We start from the raw sequence: 12,138 nt of genomic DNA on the forward strand, positions 1-12,138 counted from the left end.
TGGGGACAGATACCAAAAACAACGGGAACTACGAACCTGCAGCCTGTGAAAAGGAGACCCCAAACACAGTAAGATAGGCAAAATGAGACGACAGAAAAACACACAGCAGATGAAGGAGCAGGCTCAAAACACACTGGACTTAACAAATGAAGAGGAAATAGGTAGTCTACCTGAAAAAGAATTCAGAATAATGATAGTAAGGATGATCCAAAATCTTGGAAATAGAATAGACAAAATGCAAGAAACATTTAACAAGGATGTAGAAGAACTAAAGAGGAACCAAGCAATGATGAAAAACACAATAAATGAAATTAAAAATACTCTAGATGGGATCAATAGTAGAATAACTGAGGCAGAAGAAAGGATAAGTGACCTGGAAGATAAAATGGTGGAAATAACTACTACAGAGCAGGATAAAGAAAAAAGAATGAAAAGAACTGAGGACAGTCTCAGGGACCTCTGGGACAACATTAAACGTGCCAACATTCGAATTATAGGGGTACCAGAAGAAGAAGAGAAAAAGAAAGGGACTGAGAAAATTTTTGAAGAGATTATAGTTGAAAACTTCCCTAATATGGGAAAGGAAATAGTTAATCAAGTCCTGGAAGCACAGAGAGTCCCATACAGGATAAACCCAAGGAGGAACACGCCAAGACACATATTAATCAAACTGTCAAAAATTAAATATAAGGAAAACATATTAAAGGCAGCAAGGGAAAAAAAACAAATAACACACAAGGGAATCCCCATAAGGTTAACATCTGATCTCTCAGCAGAAACTCTGCAAGCCAGAAGGGAGTGGCAGGATATACTTAAAGTCATGAAGGAGAAAAACCTACAACCAAGATTACTCTACCCAGCAAGGATCTCATTCAGATTCGATGGAGAAATTAAAACCTTTACAGACAAGCAAAAGCTGAGAGAGTTCAGCACCACCAAACCAGCTTTACAACAAATGCTAAAGGAAATTCTCTAGGCAAGAAACACAAGAGAAGGAAAACACCTACAATAACAAACCCAATACATTTAAGAAAATGGGAATAGGAACATACATATCGATAATTACCTTGAATGTAAATGGATTAAATGCTCCCACCAAAAGACACAGGCTGGCTGAATGGATACAAAAACAAGACCCATACATATGCTGTCTACAAGAGACCCACTTCAGACCTAGGGACACATACAGACTGAAAGTGAGGGGATGGAAAAAGATATTCCATGCAAATGGAAATCAAAAGAAAGCTGGAGTAGCAATTCTCATATCAGACAAAATAGACTTTAAAATAAAGACTATTACAAGAGACAAAGAAGGACACTATATAATGATCAAGGGATCGATCCAAGAGGAAGGTATAACAATTGTAAATATTTATGCACCCAGCATAGGAGCACCTCAATACATAAGGCAAATACTAACAGCCATGAAAGGGGAAATTGACAGCAACACAATCATAGTAGGGGACTTTAACACCCCACTTTCACCAATGGACAGATCATCCAAAATGAAAATAAATAAGGAAACACAAGCTTTAAATGATACATTAAACAAGATGGACTTAATTGATATTTATAGGACATTCCACCCAAAAACAACAGAATACACATTTTTCTCAAGTGCTCATGGAACATTCTCCAGGATAGATCATATCTTGGGTCACAAATCAAGCCTTGGTAAATTTAAGAAAATTGAAATCGTATCAAGTATCTTTTCCGACCACAACGCTATGAGACTAGATATCAATTACAGGAAAAGATCTGTAAAAAATACAAACACATGGAGGCTACACAATACATTACTTAATAACGAAGTGATTACTGAAGAAATCAAAGGGGAAATCAAAAAATACCTAGAAACAAATGACAATGGAGACACGACGACCCAAAACCTATGGGACACAGCAAAAGCAGTGCTAAGAGGGAAGTTTATAGCAATACAAGCCTACCTCAAGAAACAGGAAACATCTCGAATAAACAACCTAACCTTGCACCTAAAGCAATTAGAGAAAGAAGAACAAAAAAAACCCAAAGCCAGCAGAAGGAAAGAAATTATAAAGATCAGGTCAGAAATAAATGAAAAAGAAATGAAGGAAACAATAGCAAAAATCAATGAAACTAAAAGCTGGTTCTTTGAGAAGATAAACAAAATTGATAAACCATTAGCCAGACTCATCAAGAGAAAAAGGGAGAAGACTCAGATCAATAGAATTAGAAATGAAAAAGGAGAAGTAACCACTGACACTGCAGAAATACAAAAGATCATGAGAGATTACTACAAGCAACTCTATGCCAATAAAATGGACAACCTGGAAGAAATGGACAGATTCTTAGAAATGCACAAACTGCCGAGACTGAACCAGGAAGAAATAGAAAATATGAACAGACCAATCACAAGTAATGAAATTGAAACTGTGATTAAAAACCTTCCAACAAACAAAAGCCCAGGACCAGATGGCTTCACAGGCGAATTCTATCAAACATTTAGAGAAGAGCTAACACCTATCCTTCTCAAACTCTTCCAAAATATTGCAGAGGGAGGAACACTCCCAAACTCATTCTACGAGGCCACCATCACCCTGATACCAAAACCAGACAAAGATGTCACAAAGAAAGAAAACTACAGGCCAATATCACTGATGAACATAGATGCAAAAATCCTCAACAAAATACTAGCAAACAGAATCCAACAGCACATTAAAAGGATCATACACCATGATCAAGTGGGGTTTATCCCAGGACAAGGATTCTTCAATATACGCAAATCAATCAATGTGATACACCATATTAACAAATTGAAGGAGAAAAACCATATGATCATCTCAATAGATGCAGAGAAAGCTTTTGACAAAATTCAACACCCATTTATGATAAAAGCCCTGCAGAAAGTAGGCATAGAGGGAACTTTCCTCAACATAATAAAGGCCATATATGACAAACCCACAGCCAACATTGTCCTCAATGGTGAAAAACTGAAACCATTTCCACTAAGATCAGGAACAAGACAAGGTTGCCCACTCTCACCACTATTATTCAACATAGTTCTGGAAGTCCTAGCCACAGCAATCAGAGAAGACAAAGAAATAAAAGGAATCCAAATCGGAAAAGAAGAAGTAAAGCTGTCACTATTTGCAGATGACATGATACTATACATAGAGAATCCTAAAGATGCTACCAGAAAACTCCTAGAGCTAATCAATGAATTTGGTAAAGTAGCAGGATACAAAATTAATGCACAGAAATCTCTTGCATTTCTATACACTAATGACGAAAAATCTGAAAGTGAAATTAAGAAAACACTCCCATTTACCATTGCAACAAAAAGAATAAAATATCTAGGAATAAACCTACCTAAGGAGACAAAAGACCTGTATGCAGAAAATTATAAGACACTGATGAAAGAAATTAAAGATGATACAAATAGATGGAGAGATATACCATGTTCCTGGATTGGAAGAATCAACATTGTGAAAATGTCTCTACTACCCAAAGCAATCTACAGATTCAATGCAATCCCTATCAAACTACCACTGGCATTTTTCACAGAACTAGAACAAAAAATTTCACAATTTGTATGGAAACACAAAAGACCCCGAATAGCCAAAGCAATCTTGAGAATGAAAAATGGAGCTGGGGGAATCAGGCTCCCTGACTTCAGACTATATTACAAAGCTTCAGTAATCAAGACAGTTTGGTATTGGCACAAAAACAGAAATATAGATCAATGGAACAGGATAGAAAGCCCAGAGATAAACCCACACACATATGGTCAACTTATCTTTGATAAAGGAGGCAAGCATATACAGTGGAGAAAAGACAGCCTCTTCAATAAGTGGTGCTGGGAAAATTGGACAGGAACATGTAAAAGTATGAAATTAGAACACTCCCTGACACCATGCACAAAAATAAACTCAAAATGGATTAAAGACCTAAGTGTAAGGGCAGACACTATCAAACTCTTAGAGGAAAACATAGGCAGAACACTCTATGACATACATCACAGCAAGATTCTTTTTGACCCAGCTCCCAGAGAAATGGAAATAAGAACACAAATAAACAAATGGGACCTAATGAAACTGAAAAGCTTTTGCACAGCAAAGGAAACCATAAACAAGACCAAAAGACAACCCTCAGAATGGGAGAAAATATTTGCAAATGAAGCAACTGACAAAGGATTAATCTCCAAGATTTACAAGCAGCTCATGCAGCTCAATAACAAAAAAACGAACAACCCAATCCAAAAATGGGCAGAAGATCTAAATAGACATTTCTCCAAAGAAGATATACAGATGGCCTACAGACACATGAAAGAATGCTCAACATCATTAATCATTAGAGAAATGCAAATCAAAACTACAATGAGATATCATCTCACACCGGTCAGAATGGCCATCATCAAAAAATCTAGAAACAATAAATGCTGGAGAGGGTGTGGAGGAAAGGGAACACTCTTGCACTGTTGGTGGGAATGTAAATTGATACAGCCACTATGGAGAACAGTATGGAGGTTCCTTAAAAAACTACAAATAGAACTACCATACGACCCAGCAATCCCACTACTGGGCATATACCCTGAGAAAACCATAGGTCAAAAAGAGTCATGTACCAAAATGTTCATTGCAGCTCTATTTACAATAGCCAGGACATGGAAGCAACCTAAATGTCCATCGACAGATGAATGGATAAAGAAGATGTGGCACATATATACAATGGAATATTACTCAGCCATAAAAAGAAATGAAATGGAGGTATTTGTAATGAGGTGGATGGAGTTAGAGTCTGTCATACAGAGTGAAGTAAGTCAGAAAGAGAAAAACAAATACAGTATGCTAACACATATATATGGAATCTAAGGGAAAAAAAAAAAAAAAAAAAGGCCATGAAGAACCTAGTGGCAAGACGGGAATAAAGACACAGACCTACTAGAGAATGGACTTGAGGATATGGGGAGGGGGTGGGGTGAGATGTGACAGGGTAAGAGAGTGTCATGGACATATATACACTACCAAATGTAAAATAGATAGCTAGTGGGAAGCAGCCGCATAGCACAGGGAGATCAGCTCGGTGCTTTGTGACCACCTAGAGGGGTGGGATGGGGAGGGTGGGAGGGAGGGAGATGCAAGAGGGAAGAGAAATGGGAACATATTGTATATGTATAACAGATTCACTTTGTTATAAAGCAGATGCTAACACACTATTGTAAGGCAATTATACTTCAATAAAGATGTTTGAAAAAAAAAAAAAACCACAATGAGCTACCACTTCATACCCACTAGGATAGCTATAATTTAAAAAGACAGACAATAACAAGTTCTGGTGAGGATGTGGAGAAATTAATACCCTGATTCACTGCTGGCAAATTGTAAAATGGTGCTGTTGCAGTAGAAAACAAGCTGGAAGTTCCTCAAAATGTTAAACATGGAGTTACCATACGATCCAGCAATTCCACTCCTAGGTAGGTAGGTAGGTAGGTAGGTATATACATAACCCAAGAGAAATGAAGACATACATCCATACAAAACTTGTACATAGATGTTCATAGCAGCATTATTCAAAATAGCCAAAAAGCAGAAACAAGCCAAATGTCCATCAACATGGATAAACAAAAGGTGGTATGTCTCTCCAGTGGAATATTACTCAGCCATAAAACTAAATGGTGCATCCTATAACATGGATGAGCCTTAAAAAACATTATGCTAAGTTAAAGAAGTTGGATGCAAAAGTTTACTTGTTATATGATTCCATTTATATGACATGTCCAGAATAGGAACATCCATAGAGACAGAAAGTAGATTAGTAGTTGCCAGGAGCTGGGAGGATGGGCAATGAGGAATAACTGCAAATGGGTACAGGGTTTCTTTTTAAAGTGATGGAAATGTTCTAAAATTTTTTGTGACAATGGCTACACAACTTTATGAATATCTAAAAACCACTTAAGTATACTCTTTTTTTGGTGACATTGTTACTATGTATTTAAAAAATGTTTTAATTGCGGTAAAATACATATAACATAAAACTTAACATCATAACCATTTCTAAGTGTACAGTTCAGGGGCATTAAGTACATTCACAGAGTTGTGCAACCAGCACCACCATCCATCTCCAGAATGCTTTTCATCTTGCAAAACTGAAACTCTGTACTCATTAAACAATAACTCCCCATTTTTCCCTCTCCCCAGCCCCTGGCAACCATCATTCTACTTTCTATCTTTATAATTTTGACTACTCTAGGTGCCTCATATAAGTGGAATCAAATAGTATTTGTCCTTTTGTGACTAGCTTATTTCTCTTAGTAGAATAGCCTCCAGGTTTATTCATGTTGTAGCGTGCATCAGAATTTCCCACCTTTTAAGACTGAATAATATCCCTTTGAATATATATATATGTACCACATTTTGTTTATTCATTCATCTGTTAATGGACATTTGGGTTGCTTCCACCATTATTCCACTATTGTGAATAATTCTGCTATGGACATGATTATACAAATACCCGTTTGAGTCCCTGCCTTCAATCCTTTTTGATATACCCAGAAGTGGAATTGCTGAATCATATGGTAATTCTATTTTTAATTTTTGGAGGGATTGCCATCCTTTTTTTCAGCAGCTGCAGCATTTTATGTTGAATTGTACTCTTTAAATGGGTGAATTTTATGACATATGTTTCATCTCAATAAAACTGTTATTAAAAATATGAGTAGTACCAACCCTCAAGGAACTTATAATCTAGTGGTGGGAAAGAAAAAAGTTCATAAATATCCACCCTTAAAGGTAAAATAAGTGATGAGAGAAGTTCAAATTTCTTTGGTGATTCAAAGGAAAGAGATTATTTTTGGTTGGATGAGTCAAGAAAAACTTCAAGATAAAGATATTTGAAGAAATATTTAAAGAAAGATCGAACTAAAACAGTGAAATTGGAGAAGTTGAACCACCCAGCTGGGGAAGGGAAAAGAAAAGTGAGAAATATTTTTTAAAAAAGCAAGAAGGATGGAAAATCTAGAAAAATTATTCGATGGCAAAGATGTTGCTATTTCTTTCCCACACCATTTCATTTTCTTCCTGAGCACATAGAAGCCTGTACTTTCTAGACCTCTGGTATCCTGGTAGGGCCTGTAACTAATTCTGGTCAAGGGAATGAGGAAGAGGGTGGCGTGGGATCACGACTGGCCCCTAAAATCTCCCACAAGATACTTCATTACCACCTAGGTATAGAGGATGCAGAGAACAACTCTGGGGCTTTGGAGGAGACCCTAGAGCAGATGTTGGCCTGCAGGTCGCACCCAGCCCACTGCCTGCTTTTGTACTGCCAGTGAGCTAAGAATATTTTTACATTTTAAATAGCTGAAAATGAAAGAATAAGAATATTTTGTGACACAGGAAAATTATATCACATTCAAATTTTAGTGTCCATAAATAAAGTTTTACTGGAATCAATCACACTGATTTGTTTTTGTATTGTCTATGGCTGTTTTTTTCTTCTTCAGCTACTTTAATTATAAAAATCTTTCATGTTCTCAAAAAAAAGGAAAACCAGAAGGCAACAGTCTAGCACAAAAATGTACAACCAGAAGATATTACCACCAACCAGGTCCGACAACTAAATCATGTTGGGGATTCTGAAAATAAAAGCACACTAATACAAAGTACTAAACCAGTGGTTCTTATATAACCAGGGATGGAAAAATGAGTCAGTAGGCCTGGAAAACACCATTCCTGAAAAAGAAGCACTGTAAGAATATAAACCATAACTCTACAATAAAAAGCCACCAGGACTTTCCATCCAGACATGGGTGAGTCTAAAAAAGGTGGTGATGCCATCTACTGATCACATGATCTTTTAAGGAACTGTAAAAAAGCATAGAAACAGTAGGTAAAATGTATCTACATCTCATAAAATTAAAATTTCTCTGGCTAATTTATCTTTGTATTTACCTTTCTGCTTAAGACATGGAGGTCAGAAGTAACCCACAATGAACCGAGAACCATAGAATATTAACTATTCTTGAAAGCATAAAAACCAACTATAATCCTTAGATATGTTCCTTAAATCATCACCAGGTATTATTAATAGTGACCTCTAGTGAACACCTGTAATCATTACACCACAAGTCAAAGTCTCTGTGACTGCTTTCAGTATCATATTCAACTGAGAATGCAAGACAAAACTGGCCAACAGGACTTGTTAATTGCAGAAATACAGTAACTAAACTTTTTAATAGCCACAATTTAAATGTAGAATGTAAGGTTTTAACGATTTCTATCTTCCATATTTTTAACAAGCCATAAAATTGTGCTAGGGTTTCTGGTTAAAGTGATTGCAAATTTGGACCCTAAGGTTAAATCCCGGAGGTTAATTTTATATCAGGTCTGTATTAGCCACATTATAGCTATAATCCACTATCCTTTTCACAGAAACCCTTCCAATTTAAGACTCTGCAAGTTGTATACTGCCAAAAATGCCCATGTAGATTTATAAGAGCAGTGTAATATTGATGTACCATATTACTTCTATGAATTCTTAGCTATCTTGCCTTGCTTGATCCTAACAAAGGTTTTAAGCTATGAAATGCCGAAAGATGAAAGGCCCAAAGCCCGAGCTCCCAGTAAATCAATAGGCAGTCTTAAAAGTGCCTTCTGTAACAAGGCTCATACTGAACTCCACTGACACCAATTCTCCCCCCTGTGACACCCAGGACTCTCCTCCCTTGATATGTGCATGAAAGGTGAAGAAGGACCACTGGAAATAATTTGTTTAGGATCTGTATCTTATAAAACATCCTTATAGATTAATACAATGACATCTTTCATATTAAAGAAAGTCAGTACAGCATAATCCAAAACTATCTTTAAATAGCACATTTAAGGAAACTAAGCCAAAAGACTGTTGCATTATGATTTAATCTAATTGCACAAAAATTTGAAATTACAACTCCTCTAGATTTCTAAGAAGAAGGTTATGCATGCCTCCATATTCAATTCTGCACTGTTACATTTGAACCATACAGTGAATTTCACATCATGATGGATCAATTTAGAATTTCCATGCAACACCTCAAATTGTATAAAATGGAAGCAATTTTTAAAGCTTTGTGGAACACTTTCATGCTAAAGTTTTTTTGTTGTTTTTTTACCAGCAACTTTGGATTACAATGTATCAGGTGGCTATACTTTAAAATGCTGGTCATTGAATATCATGGACTTTGAACTGGCTTCTACTCCTAAAAATGTATCATCACTTAAGTAGACAACAAAAATTCCCTTCACTTCAAAAGCCTCAAATTGTGTTTCTTACAAAATAAGATTTGTGTAACCAACTGCCTTCTATGGGACAAGAACTATGGTAATAGTGGGTTCAACTATTACACAATTATGTTAATATTTTATTATCAAAAGCACCTTACAAGAAAATGTAAGTATGGCTTCCAATAGGAATGTTATACCTGGACTTGATTGGTACCAAGCTCAGATTTTAGTTTTGCAAGGAAAAACAGGCTTTCAGGTTAAACAACAATTTGTAACTGAAACTTTAATCCCAAGGATTCTCACAAAACATATTACAAATGACAGCATGAAAAAAAAAATCTTGCACAGTAACTCAAAGTTCAGCTCTACAATGTACCCTTAAACTAGCAGGACATTGGTATATTGAATAGTCTCAAATTTCCAAATAATATTACAAAGAGCTATGTATTCATATACAGCAATCACAGAAGGAACTTATGACCTAAAGCAAAGGTAAACTAACTTTCTTGAAACTTCTTAGATTCTAAACCCACCGGACAACCTCTTGTCCCGGGTGAAGACTAGTGGAATTTTTAAACCTCTAATCTAGTTTAAGGGTGCAGCTTTAATTTTTACCTGCTGGCTTGTGTTCACAGCAGCTTCTAAAGACTGCTTGCTTAACTACAGCTGCATATCCCAGCTACAGAAAGTCTTTTCAATTTTTGCCAGTTTTGTTTCCATAATATTAAACATCACCCTTTAGCTGGACAGGAGTTAGAGGTATATTATCAGTCTATGCAAGACTAAAACTTCAAAGCAAATTCAATTTTGCACAAGGGAACATTGTAAAGTAACAATTCTTGATATTACATGCCTCATATGATCCATTTCAAACCATAGAGAATTACACCTTTATGTGTCACTGTTCCAAGAGACAAACAAATGTGAACAGCTAAAACATTTTAAAAATGCACCAAACTTATGAAGTCTCAAACAAAACTTGAATTTTCTGTACATACTCCTATCAAATGAAGTTATGTCCTGTACACCACTCCTCTTGCAAACTGGTCTTCTATTTCCTTTCATTTGACCTAGATCGGCTATGAGACCTAGAGAAAGATCGGGACGGTTTGTGATTTCTCTCCTGGGACAGTGATCTCTCTCTTCTCTTATCTCTAGAAGGGGACCTGCTCCGGCTGCGGGAGAAGCTTCTCCGTCTTGGAGATGTGTGGCGAGGTGGAGGACTCCTCCTCCAATAATCATCTCGAGGGCAATGACCCCAAGAAGGAGGGGGGCCACGATTTCGACTTCTCTTTTCACCATTCGACAGTTCTACTCTTACTCGGCGGCCACATAGTGTTATCTCATCTAGTTCTTGGACAGCATTGGCTGCATCTTGGGATCTTCACATTCAACAAAAGCGAAGCCGGGAGGGTTTCTAGCAACCCACACACTTCGGAGTGGTCCATAATAGCCAAAACTCGTTCCAATTCAGCCTTGTTACCATTGTTTCCAAGATTACCTATATAAACTTTACAGTCCAACGGACAGGAATCACGATGCATTTCGAGATCTCGGGTTAGAAACGCAAAGGCTCAAATCCACACACCCTGGGCTGGGTCTTCCCGGTCCCCTCCTGCCTGGCACCCGCAGATGCTCTCACACACCCGTTGTCCACGAAATGGCTCTATGGCTGTTTTTGTCCTCAATAGCAGAGTTGAGGAGTTGCAACAGAGACCATATGGCCCCAAAAGTCTAAAACATTTACTATCTGGAACTTTACAGAAAAAGTTTGCTGACCCTTATCCAGGAGGATGGCAGAGCCACTCCTTGGAAAGAACCTTGTTCTAGAATTACTGTGGAGTGAGGAGGAAAATGATCTTTATTGTGCTAAGCCACTGAGATTGTTATTTGTTACAGCAGCAGGTTACCTGTTACCTAACCAACCCACTGTGGATGTTTTGTGAAAGACATGTATATATAGCTCTTCTGCACTTCACAATGACTAGCTTTGGGGATTGTTTTTTTTTTTTTTCAATTGAAGTTTAGTTGATTTACAATATTATATTAGTTTTAGGTGTACAACACAGTGATTCAAAATTTTTATAGATTATACTGGATTTAAAGTTATTATAAAATATTGGCTATATTACCTGTGCTGTACAATATATCCTTGTAGCTTATTTATTTTATACATAGTAATTTGTGCCTCTTAATCCCCTGTGGCAATTGGTTTTGAATATAGAATGTTATCAATAATAAATCACTGATTTAGTTTCTCTGGAATATATTTAATTTTTAAATTGTATTAAATTATTTAATATAATATATATATATTAAATTATTTAAAACATTTAGGTTTCCAAATTTACTAAGCATCTGCATTTCACTCAGTAACAAGAAGGCTGGATAGCTCTCACTGCTGTAGCAGCTTGTATCCTAAACTTTGGCCTGGGTAAATAGGAGGTAGAGTTGGGGGTTCAAAACCCTGGCCTCCTAGCTTTCAGTCCCAAGCTGAAAATTCCTACCGTGTAGAGATTATAATCTCACAGGGACAATAAGGACTAATGAGAAGTTTATGTGAAAGTGCTTTGTAAAGTATAATGTCATGCAGGTGATATCTCAGAACTGAACACAGCAGGGAAGGAAGGCCACCTGGTGAAGATGGAGTAGAGCTCCTCAGCGCTCACCTCTCAGAGCAGGTCTGCTGAAGGACCTCTGGGGCTCCAAACAACTCATAATCCAAACCACAAAGTGGGCCAGACTAATGTTTTTTAGAAGTGTCTTAGCTATAATTTTAGATCTTCTTCAGTTCTATAAACTGATACTTTTCATTTAATCACTGAAACAAAATATACATGAAAACAATATCTATTTCTTTCAAAAAGTTCTTAGCTATTAACTTCTCTTTTCATAACCT

At 36.8% G+C, this 12,138-nt stretch overlaps 1 protein-coding gene and 1 pseudogene across 2 annotated transcripts in view; both read right to left on the minus strand.

The window, feature by feature from the left end:
• EHHADH (enoyl-CoA hydratase and 3-hydroxyacyl CoA dehydrogenase) overlaps window positions 1-12,138 on the minus strand; it is a 57,619-nt gene that overhangs the window by 6,926 nt on the left and 38,555 nt on the right. The window lies entirely within an intron of this gene.
• On the minus strand, window positions 9,726-10,971 carry LOC103021048 (serine/arginine-rich splicing factor 3-like; annotated as a pseudogene).

Source organism: Balaenoptera acutorostrata, chromosome 4 (assembly GCF_949987535.1).
Source record: "Balaenoptera acutorostrata chromosome 4, mBalAcu1.1, whole genome shotgun sequence".
Classification (NCBI taxonomy): domain Eukaryota; kingdom Metazoa; phylum Chordata; class Mammalia; order Artiodactyla; family Balaenopteridae; genus Balaenoptera; species Balaenoptera acutorostrata.